This window comes from Leuciscus leuciscus (genome assembly GCF_965113295.1).
Source record: "Leuciscus leuciscus genome assembly, contig: HAP1_SCAFFOLD_343, whole genome shotgun sequence".
In the NCBI taxonomy this organism is placed as follows: Eukaryota; Metazoa; Chordata; class Actinopteri; order Cypriniformes; family Leuciscidae; genus Leuciscus; species Leuciscus leuciscus.
In genome coordinates, this window is record NW_028118395.1 from 27501 (window position 1) to 40000 (window position 12500).

Below are 12500 nucleotides of genomic sequence, written 5' to 3' on the forward strand. Positions count from 1 at the left end.
ATATTGTTTGATCTCTAATGAGAGTTAGCTGACATGTAGTTGCAGAGTTACTTATAGTTAGTAGACTATCTAAAGTGGATTATTGAAATAAAGTGTAACTTTTCTTTCTTTTGTCAAACAGGAGTAATATATTTCAGTGTGTGCTGCTTGATAAATGCCTGAAAAGATTGCAATGATGAATTATTTTCACAATAAATCATGCCGAATTAAGACAAGACACCAAATATAAATAGTGTAAAAAATGTAACTAATAGAAATTACCATTTCCCTTTCAAGGGAACTCGAGCTGCGTCGAGACGCGGTGGGAACGCCCTGCGTGATTGCGTCGTGAAGCACGTGTATAATCAGTCCAATGGAAAGACGAGACGTCATAGGCGGTTGACGTCATCGACCAGGAAGCTATAAAGCACCCCTGAGACAGACCGCGACAGCTTCTGTGCCTTCAGCAAGCGATCTGTGTATTCTGTCCTTGTCATATTTATCGTTGTCTGTCAAGTTGCAATATATATATATATATATATATTATGGCAAAAAAGAGCAAGCAAGCGTTGTGTTGTTCCATCCCCACGTTATATCACGGGTGGGGACACACACTTCAGCTTTGTGTTGCTTGTTTGGGAGTGGAGCATGCCAACAGTCAGTTCTCGAGGGGGCTGACTGTGAGCATTGCGAGAAGCTGTCCGTGAGGACGCTCCGCTCCCGCCGGCCGTTCTTCGAGGAGGACGTTTCGGTGCGCGCGCCCCGTGGCGCGGGTCCCGCTGCTGCCGAGGCACGGCGTCGACGGGCATCTCGGGGAGAAGCATGCTCTGCGGTTTCTCCTCCCTGGGATGAGGCACTCATGCTGCGATTTCCAATTCCGAGGAATTGGTATCGTTAGTGTTTAAAAAATAAATAAATAAATAAAAGAAAAAAATATCAAAATAAGGCAGATGTTTATGAGTTTTCAATAAATAATAAATAAGTCAGCTCATAACTCTGTTGAATAAAGAGGAGCTTATAAAAGGAGGTTTTATATAGTGCTGTTGCTAAGTTAAATATTACTGGCCAGCCGAACATATATGAGAGTGAAAATACAAGGAAAACTCTATATCTCAGCCTCCTCGTCGGGGAGTGCCGTTTTTTCCCTATCTCCACACTGAGGTGTCGAGATCGTGGAATAAACCGGTTTCTGTTTATGTGTTTTATCCCTAAACTTCTACTATAGTAATGTTATGGGTATTAAGTATCATGGTATGACAGTGCCTCGGGTTAAAGAGAGCTATCTCTCTCCCGTGTTGGCGTCATCATAACCCCGACGTTACCCACCAGCCACCATAAATAATAGATAAATATTATTAGGCAGCACTGGTAGGTAAAGTATATAAGCATGGATGAATGTGAGGATGTAACAGCAAAAAAATAAATAAAAGAATGACGCTATTCGAGAATTGCGTCGCGCAACAGATAAACTATACCGGGGAGGGACGGTTTCGAGAAATCGTTTCTCCTCGGCGTCCTCTGGGTGACGACTCTCTGAGGAGGGTCGCAGCGCTGCCAGTTCGGTTGTTTCCTGCTGGTGGCCACGGAGTGATATATTTATTTATATATATATAGTTTTTCTGATGTAAAGAAAAATTAAGATAAAATATGTCTTTTCTTCTGGACGCTCCGCTTTCAAAAAAAACGAAGAAATAAACTCTTCAGCGGCGTTCCAAAGGTTTCTTCCTCACCGATCTAACGTTCCTGAGACTGCTGGGTGGGAGCAGTCTCAGCATACTTAAGCTCCTCGCAGCATAGAGTGCGGCAAAACAAAGATTCGCCATTCGGGCTCATCCACAATCGATGGGGACCTGGGTGGCGGTCACAGTCTAGCCAGTTAGAGATATGCAAGATCTGAGGACTGTTTTATCTCTAAAATAGCTAAAAATGGAAGAAGCCCTGACGCAGAAGCTGCAGGCTTCTGAGGGTGGTCCCCTCCGGGGTAGGGACGGTTTTGAGAAATCGTTTCTCCTCGGCGCCCTCTGGGGTGCGACTCTCTGAGGAGGGTCGCAACGCTGGCTGTTCGGTTTTCCTGCCGGTTCTCCGTTTCAGGACACCGAGGTGTCAGCGTCCCCAAACGATCCTCCGAGGAGGGACGTAGAGCAGTCAGTTCGGTTTCCCTGCCGGTTCGCCGTTTCAGGGCACTGAGGTGCCTGCTTTTTCCAACGATCCTCCGAGGAGGGTCGTAGGAACAAAGCTAGTTAGAGGTAGGCAAGATCTGAGGACTGTCGTTATCTCTAATAAAACTTAGACAAGAAGTCCTGACGCTGAGGCTATCAGGCTTCTGAAGGTTCCTCCGGGGCAGGGACGGTTTTGAGAAATCGTTTCTCCTAGGCACCCTCTGGGGTGCGACTCTCTGAGGAGGGTCACAGCGCTGCCAGTTCGGTTGTTCCCTGCCGGTTCTCCGTTCAGGGCACCGAAGTGTCAGCGTCCCCATACGATCCTCCGAGGAGGGGCGTAGAATGGTCAGTTCGGTTGTTCCCTGCCGGTTTGCCGCTTCAGGGCACCAAAGTGACTGTTCAACCAAATCCAGAGGCCAGTCTCGAGAGACTGGTTCCCCTAGTAGAATTTCTGGCAGCGTGGAAACTACTGCCACATATTTCTCAGTGGGTCCTGCACACTATAGAAAAGGGTTTCAGAATTCAGTTCGGTTCTCATCCGCCCAGATTTCTAGAGGTCCTCCCCACAGTGGTAGACCCCGAGCAGGCTCTGGTTATGGAGCAGGAAGTACTGACACTTCTGCAAAAGGAGCTATAGAAGGGGTTTCTCCTCCCAGCAGACAGTCAGGGTTTTACAGCCGTTACTTCATTGTTCCGAAAGAGGATGAGGGGTTGCGTCCTATTCTAGACCTGCGTCAATTAAACAGCAGGTTTCAGAATCTCAAGGTCAAAGTATGCTTACACTAAAATGATTGTGTCACAGATTCAGTCCGAGGACTGGTTTGTCACAATAGACTTGAAGGACACTTACTTATCTATCCATCCTCATCACAGGAGGTTCCTGAGGTTTGCTTTCGGGGGCGAAGCATACCAGTATCGGGTTCTTCCATTTGGCCTTTTTTATCACCCCGCACCTTTACAATATGCGTTGATGCAGCTCTGGCTCCTCTGAGACTCCAGGGCATTCGCGTATTATACTTTATCGACGATTGGTTGATCCTAGCTCAATCTGAGCAGATGGCAGTTCGGCATCGAGATGTCGTTCTGTCTCATTTAAAGATGTTGGGGTTGCGGCTTCGCCGTAGATGGGGTAAAACTAGGCCAGTCACTCACTGTGTAACAGTTTTAGACTGTTGGGTCTCATGGCAGCTGCGTCCAACGTAATTACTTTTGGCCTTCTGTACGTGAGACCCCTGCAGTGGTGGCTCAGGACAAAGGGGTTTTCTCCGAGGGGAAATCCATTTTCGCATGATCAGGGTCACGCGGCTATGCCTACGTGCCTCGGTCATGTGGAAGAACCTTGGTTCCTCGCCCAGGCCCAGTGTTGGGAGCTTCTTGTCGATGCATAATGCTATCGACGGATACTTCCCTCACAAGTGGGGGGAGATCATGAGTGGTCGCTCGGCGAAGGGTCTTTGGCAGGACCATCTTCCTTTGGCACATAATTGGCTAGAAGTGACGGTGGTATTCCGAGAATCTCAATACTTCCTGTCAGACCCGAGAGGTCACCATGTGCTTGTCCTTCCGGATAAAACACTGATGGTTTCGTATATCAGAGCAGATATCCTGTTGAGGCAGGGGCTGAGGCCCGGGGAATGGAGACTTCACCCAGAGGTGGTGGAGCTCCTTTAGGAGAACTTCGGTCAAAACTCAAATCTACCTTTCACATCGTTTATACAACGCATTGCCCCATTTGGTTCTCCCTGATGCATCCAGCTCTGCTTGAACTGGATGCAACGTATTAGGTGTGGTTGAGGCTACACCTGTACGCATTTCCCGATATCTTTGCTCCCGGGAGTTACTCTCATCTAGAGTTATGGATACTGTGGGCTCGGTCTCTGAGGGGGCCCAGCTCATAGATTCAGGTCTCTCGACTGAGGTCGTGGAGACCATACTCCAGTCTAGAGCTCCCTCCACGAGAAGACTGAATATGCATTGAAATGGAAACTGTTCTCTGCCTGGTGCGGAGAATGCCTTCTGAATCTTGCTATCTGCCCTATGGTACTGTTGGATATCAGATGTTAAATATATCCAAAGTTCGTCAGAGTGTAGAAACTTGATGGCGTGTCTAATCAAAACACGGGACAAATACCAGTCCTTTGCTCTCTTTTATTCTCAGTTCAAGATGATTAAGTCTTGGGTAATTCACATGGCATAAAGATCATGGATTGCAGATTCACACGTTGTAAATAGACAGACGCCAACAGATGGACAGCATGGATTGGATGTACAAAGATGGTTTTAAGTCACTACAAACGATACAATAAAGGAAATCAAACTCATATAATTCATCAAACATAACATATACTCAAACCAAACAATTGAAATAAATAAATAAATTCAAACAATACAATTGGCAAAAACAAACTTACTTAACGCATCTTAAGCAAAAGGACTCAAAGGACATGGTTGGGTCTCCATTCAAACACCCACACCTCACCAATGCAAAAGAACAAAGGAAGGAAGTGAGGCCTACTTATAGACCTTAACCAGGGGGTGTATGGGTAATGTAGTGTACTCAATTTAGTAGTGTAATTTACTTGGGATTGTGGGATATGTAGTACACAGTATATAAGGGAAAAATAAAGAAAGAAAGAAAATTAAAGAAAAAGGCCAAATTCACAACAGCCGCCCCCAAATACAGTGATGTATTTGCTATTACTCATCTATTTCAGGTAATGGAATCAACTTAGCAACTGGACGTACATACGTTTTTCCATTAATAACAATCTCAGCTACTCTGACACGCCCATCCTGACTAGGTAGGAGACGTACTACCCTGCCAATGGGCCATGATGCTCTTGGAAGTTGAGAATCAACTACTAACACGACAGCAGAGTCATTTAGATTAGGCTGTTCTCGATTCCATTTTTGACGGAGCTGCTGACTTGGTAAATAATTTCGGATAAAGGAGGTTCAAAACTGGTCAACGAGGACCTGGCTGTGGCGCCAAGATCTGCGGCCAAGGAGCTTAGTGTTGGCATAAATCACCCGAGGTAGAGAAGAATCTCGCCGCCCCATGAGGAGGAGATTTGGAGTGATGGGGTCAAGGTCTAAAATGTTTGAAGAGGCGTAACCAAGTGGCTTCGAGTTTAACACTCCTTCAACTTCTGTCAAAACGGTCCATAGGACTTCCTCTGATACGGTTTGACTGCCAAGTACCACCCGCAAAGCTGTTTTAACTGAACGGACCTCTCTTTCCCATGACCCCCCAAAATGAGGGGCTTGTGGTGGATTAAACTTGAATTTAATTTGCTGATTTTCCAACTTGACTTGTAACTCAGTGGTAAGGTTCTGGAAAGCTTCTTTTAATTCTCTTGCAGCTCCACGGAAATTACTTCCTTGATCACAAAAAATCTCATATGGCTTACCTCTCCTGGATATAAAGCGGCGTAGGGCCATTAGAAAGCTGTCCACATTTAAACTGCTCAACAAATCAAGATGCAGACATCGAGTAGTCTGGCACTTAAACAGAATGCCCCATCTCTTCTCAGTTCTACGGCCAATATTGACATGGAAGGGACCAAAACAGTCCATTCCTGTGGACCAAAAGGGAGGTTTAAACAACCGGAGCTTGGAGAGTGGAAGATCAGACATTTGAGGAATAGATGGTTTAGCTCTCCACTTCCTACATTGTAAACAAGACCACTGATGTTTTTTTACGGCTTGTCTCCCTCTAATTATCCAGTAATTGCGCCGAAGTTCTGAGAAAACTCTCTCTGGACCAGGGTGGAAAAGTTTCTCGTCGCAGTCCTTGATAATTAAATGGGATAATGGATGTTTGGGGTCGAGGACGATTGGGTGAACCATTCCAGGTTCCATATCCTCTACACGTCTGAGCTTACCACCCACTACAATAAGTCCTGTTTCTTCATTGAATTCAGGAGAAAGTGTAAGGAGACAACTCTGAGGTTCAATGGGCTTTCCTTCCTTCAAACACTGGTACTCAGAGGGAAAGCTTTGTTGCTGGGCTTGTCTCAAAAGAAGGTTTTGAACTGAAGAGGCGTCACAGGGGTCCTCCCTATGTCGTTGCAGTAACTCATTTGTTGCAAACTGTAGCTCTGACCATGATTTGAAACAGGAAGGATCTGGGAGTACAAAATCATCCAATTGTGTTAAGCCACAAAAGAGTGGTTTGCGGAGCTCAGGATCAGGACTAGCAGATCTGGATACTAGATTTTTGGGCCATTCATTTGGAGGAAATTTCAGAAACATTGGACCTTGTCGCCATCTATGATCAAGTTTGGCTAGCTCAACAACAGTTTTACCTCTTGTAATGTCATCTGCTGGATTCTGTGCAGAAGGAATATACCTCCAAGAAGAGGGATCAGTGAGTTCCAGGATTTCAGTGACTCTGTAAGCTACAAAAACTTTGTAGCGACAGGAGAGGGAGTGCAGCCAAGACAAGACAGTTGTCGAATCGGACCATAGGACAATATTTGTCAAAGGATAAGTCAATTCATTCTGCAGGAGTTTACAAAGCTGTGCACCTGTTAGAGCAGCACAAAGTTCAAGACGAGGGATGGATATTTGCCTTTTAGGTGCAACTCGAGATCTTGCCATGATGAATGAAGTATGTACCACACCCTTGTCAGTTTCCATTCGCAAATAGGCTACTGACCCATATGCGCTCTCTGAAGCATCGCAAAAAATATGCAACTCTCTGGATGTAATTTGGTTGGAAGGTAAAGTTAAATAACAACGAGGAAGCTGTATCAATGACAGGTCAGGGAGCTCAGTTTCCCAAGCCTTCCAGGCCTGTTGAATAGGATCTGGCATAAGGGGATCATCCCAGCCCCGGGACTTCATCCAGCATTGTTGTATGATGACTTTAGCTCGAGTTGTAAAGGGGGTTATGTAACCTAAGGGATCATACTGACTGGCGAGGACTTTATATATATTGCGCAGGGTTGTGGTTTTATACTCCACAGTTCGGGATCGATACCCTAATGAATCAGAGGGACAGTGCCAGCTCAGACCCAGAGCTCCTTCTTTAGGATCCAAACGATCTTGATTGATCCACAGTTCAGCACTCTCAGACCTGGCTTCAGGAGGAAGATGTCTGACAACATCAGGCTGGTTACTTGCCCACTGTCTGATTTCAAATCCTCCACTCATCAGTAAAGAACGCATTCTGTCTAGGAAGTTCTTAGCAGTTTGCACATTTGGAAAACTCTCTAAACAGTTGTCAACATAGAATGACTGAAGTACAGAATTCACAATATCTTCATATCCTTCTTGGTGATCATGGACATGCCTTTGTAGAGCATATATTGCGCAACATGGACTACATACTGTGCCAAAGGGCAAAACTTGCCATTCGTAGATGTCAGGTGGATTTGACCTCTGCATATTGCGCCACAGAAAGCGTACAAGAGAACGGTCTTCTGGGAGTAACCTTACTTGATGGAACATGGATTTTATGTCCCCACTAATTGCCACTGGGCACTGACGAAACCGGAGTAAGACACCAAGTAAGGAAGGGCCCAGTTGTGGACCAGGAAGAAGTTGACTGTTAAGTGACACACCTTTATATTGATAGGAGCAATTGAAGACTATTCTTTTTTTTCCATTATGCTCCACAATATGATGAGGAATATACCATGATTCATTGGATGAGTCATGAGAAAGTTCCACTTTGGAAACATAACCGGACTCCTCCAACTTAGCAATTTCTTGGTCATACACAGCAGCAGTTTTAGGATCTCTTTGGAGGCGTCGCTCGATACATCTGAGGGAAGACATAACTGCATTTGGTGAGGCTCGTAACCTCATGGCGGAGGCAACACGCAATAATGGAGTGGCATATCTTTGCACGCCATCTACATCAACTCTTTTAGACTTGGAGGCCAACAAGTCCATAGCTTCTTGGTCCTGCTTGGATCTGGTAATGACTTTCTCATTTCTGAAAGGAAGGATGTCTACTTTCCATAATTTCTCTACATCATGGCGAAGTTCTTCTAGTGGATTAGCGATGGTAAAAAGACACTGCATCTCATCAGTGTTAGGAATCGGTATTGGGCCTTGAAGTACCCAGCCTAACCTGGTCTGAATTGCAGCTGGGGATTTAGGAGGCCCGAAATACACCTGATCAATTGGATTTATCAGGTGTGGGTAGTCTGCACCGATAAGAATAAGTGGTTGGACATTAGCAAAGGCTGGAAGGGGTAAGTCTCGAAGATGTCTGAAACGTCTCTGCAAGATCTCAACAGGATAAGTCTGTTCTGCCAGTCCCAATCTGGCAGCAGAAAAGGCATTGGAAATGGAATACTTCTTTTCTGGATTGGCCATGGAGGATATTTCAAAGGTTACAGAAAAGCCTTCAAGTGCAAGAGTATCTTGACGTACAGTTCTAACAATCAGGGACTCAGTTACTCCGTTGAGGCCCAAATAATCAGATGCTTGAGGTAGCAACATGGTACGTTCTGATCCATCATCCAGGATGGCATAGGTTTGCAAGGATCTGCCTTTATAATGGAGAAGTACTTCAACAACTTTAAGCAGTACCTTGCCAGAACCTCCAAGGCGACTAAGATAGAATGTACCGTTATCCTGATCACGACAATTAACTCCATGAAGGATACCAAGATGTCTGCCTTTGCACTGTGGACAGGGTTTTTTCAAGTCACAGTTGACAGCTAGATGATTAAGCCCACATCTCCAGCTTCTTTTGTTCTCTCTAATCCATACATCCTTCCTGGCGTCTTCTAGAGATCTAAAAGAGGGGCACAGGCCAATGAAATGATCTCTACTGGAACAATATGCGCATGAATACTTGGAACTCAATTCTCCATCTCTCAAATTCTGGGGTTTCTTATTTGCGGATCTTGGCACATCAGAATTACCGTTGACTCCGTACAAGACTGTTCGAGTGTTAACGTAGGACTTTGATTGAGGTTTACTCAAGAGTGGTTTTGGAAAGTCACTAACCTGGTCAGCCATTGCTTGGCACTCAGCCTCTTCTTGGAGCCAGGCGGAAAAGTTAATCAGGTTGTAGCTTTGAACCCTTTAGGATCGTACGGACATAACGGGCAAAGTTGGTCACATGCTCTGTAGGCAGTTTACTGAGTAGTTGCTGTACATGAGAAGCGCAGGATAATTCGGATTTAACTTGGTCTTGGTCCAAAGATTGGAGCATGCCAACCAAAGCTCGAACCTTTAGTGCGAAGCTACTAAATGCTCTGCTGTCACCTGGTCTCACCCTGGGGAGAGCTAGAATGGCTTTAATTTCTCTCAAAACTAGTTGATGAGGTTGCCCATATTTCTGCTGTAGTGCCAAAAGAGCCATACTGTAAGGCCTAGGATCATTAGCATAAGCTAGAGCTAGATCACGAGCTGGAGAAAATCTTAAATGATCCAGCAAGATATGGAATTTGTAATGTTCTGGCTCATGGGGTGACAACAAATTTGTCAAGGCTAACTGCAACATTGCAAATTCTTGGGGGTCGTCATTCACCAAGAAAGGAAAGGAAGGTCCCTGAACACGAGAAGTAGGATAGGAAGGAACAGAATATGAAGCATAATATGGCTGAGAATATGGATAAGGATGAGGAAATGGAATTGCGGTTGTTTGAGTAGTGGGAACAATTGGTTGAATGTACGGGGCAGGATGTTGTACAACAGGATTCCCTATCTGACCTACAGACTGTGATTGAATATGAGGACCTACATTAGCTGAGGATACATAAGGAATCGCCAAGCTAGAAGCTGGTCCTAATGGCCATGAATACTGGGAAACAGCATACTGAGGCTGAGGTGGTAATCGTGCTGGTGGTAATTGTGCTGATGTTACTTGTGAGGATAACTGAGTATGAGCCATGTAAGGGGAAAAAGGACTACATGGTAATCCAGGCTGTGGTGTACCGGGTGGTTGTACCAACACTGGTGGTGTTTGCACTTGAGGGGAATGACTATTAGAAGGCTCAGGAACCAATGGAATAAAAGAAGGTTGTAACGTACTACTTGATTGTGGTTGCGATGTTATATCATGTGTGTGCATATGTTGGGGTGGACTACGTAACAGTGAAGAAGGAGGAAGAGGCAAAGAACTAGGCCTACTCAATGGAAGCGATGAAGGAACAGTTGAGGAATTACATTTCTCACAAGTTGATTTCTGTTCAGCTTTCTTAATACATGCACACAATTCTTGAACAATAGATGCATTAGCAAAGGCATTTTCATCATCATCAGAAGCATCATCAAAAGACTCAGAAAATTCAGAATGTTTAGAAGAAACAACTAACTGTGACATTCTAGACATCATCTCACCAAGCATACCCTTAAGTCCAAGTATTTCTTGTTTAATATCCATATCGAGTAAATCATGTTGAGACTGTTCACGATGAGCAGATGAGCATGGTGCAGATCTTAGAGAAGATGGATTTCCATACTGGGTTTGGTGATGATCACTTACAAATAGTGTTGGTGAGGGAGGGGGAGAAGGAGCACGTTCTCTCACCATACAGTCAGCAAAACGGGCAGGAGGTCTTCTCCTTCTTAGGCTGCGCCGGATTGCAGGTCTTGCATGGTAATCCATTCCACCAAATTTCTACCTCCGGCTCGAAGGACCATTTGTTGGATATCAGATGTTAAATATATCCAAAGTTCGTCAGAGTGTAGAAACTTGATGGCGTGTCTAATCAAAACACGGGACAAATACCAGTCCTTTGCTCTCTTTTATTCTCAGTTCAAGATGATTAAGTCTTGGGTAATTCACATGGCATAAAGATCATGGATTGCAGATTCACACGTTGTAAATAGACAGACGCCAACAGATGGACAGGATGGATTGGATGTACAAAGATGGTTTTAAGTCACTACAAACGATACAATAAAGGAAATCAAACTCATATAATTCATCAAACATAACATATACTCAAACCAAACAATTGAAATAAATAAATAAATTCAAACAATACAATTGGCAAAAACAAACTTACTTAACGCATCTTAAGGAAAAGGACTCAAAGGACATGGTTGGGTCTCCATTCAAACACCCACACCTCACCAATGCAAAAGAACAAAGGAAGGAAGTGAGGCCTACTTATAGACCTTAACCAGGGGGTGTATGGGTAATGTAGTGTACTCAATTTAGTAGTGTAATTTACTTGGGATTGTGGGATATGTAGTACACAGTATATAAGGGAAAAATAAAGAAAGAAATAAAATTAAAGAAAAAGGCCAAATTCACAACAGTACAGTACTTGATTTCTGCAATGAATGTTTCTTTGCTGGGTTATCTCTGAGGAGAGATCCTTATTTCATCTTCTCCGTGGTACTTGAGGCTGAGGCCTGCACGTACTTGGATTTGCACCTGGTATGGTGATAGTCTTTCCTCACCCCTTGCCGGGTTGTATTCCTAGGCCCCTATTAAATTTGTGGGTCATTTGTGCTGCAGGCCTTCTGTCCTCCACCTTAATACAAGCCAGATCAGGAAGAACTTAATCTGTTTTGCCCTGTCCGGGCTTTTGGATGCTTATGTCCACAGAGCTGCCCTGTGGCATATATATAAGAGCAGTTATTTGTCTGCTTCGGGTTACCTAAGATAGGTTGCCCTGCATCTAAACAGATAATGAGCAAGTGAGTAGTTGAGGCTATCTCACTTGCTTATGAAGCGGCCGGACAGCCTTCACCTTTGGCTGTCCCGGCCCATTCTACCAGGAGTATGGCTGCCTCTAAGGCTTTATTATCAGGAGTTTCACTCTATGACATCTGTAATGCGGCAGGCTGGTCCTCACCACTTACATTTGTTAGATTTATGACTTGGACCTAGGCTCCACTCCAGGGCCTAGGGTGCTTGTTTCCTAGTGTGCACATGGTCTTCATACAGAACAGGCATTTGTCATATGGCGTAGTGGGTATAGGGTTCCCACCGCGTCTCGACGCAGCTCGAGTTCCCTTGAAAGGGAACGTCTCAGGTTACGTATGTAACCCTGGTTCCCTGAGAGGGAACGAGACGCTGCGTCGCCTTGCCATACTCCCTGCATGCCTGTGATCGACTTGCTTCGGCTTTCAGAAGCTGTCGCGGTCTGTCTCAGGGGTGCTTTATAGCTTCCTGGTCGATGACGTCACCCGCCTATGACGTCTCGTCTTTCCATTGGACTGATTATACACGTGCTTCACGACGCAATCACGCAGGGCGTTCCCACCGCGTCTCGACGCAGCGTCTCGTTCCCTCTCAGGGAACCAGGGTTACATACGTAACCTGAGACGATTTCCACAGTTGACTGAATACATTAAAAATTTTAGGAAAGTTATCTGAAATGCAATGTCTAAATATGCAAATGAGGCATTAGCTAATTAAATATGCACTTATTTGCATGG

General features: G+C 44.9%; 1 protein-coding gene across 1 annotated transcript in view; it reads left to right on the forward strand.

The window, feature by feature from the left end:
- LOC309491546 (voltage-dependent T-type calcium channel subunit alpha-1I-like) overlaps positions 1-12500 on the forward strand; it is a 58397-nt gene that overhangs the window by 27410 nt on the left and 18487 nt on the right. The gene's annotated exons all lie outside the window — the stretch shown is intronic.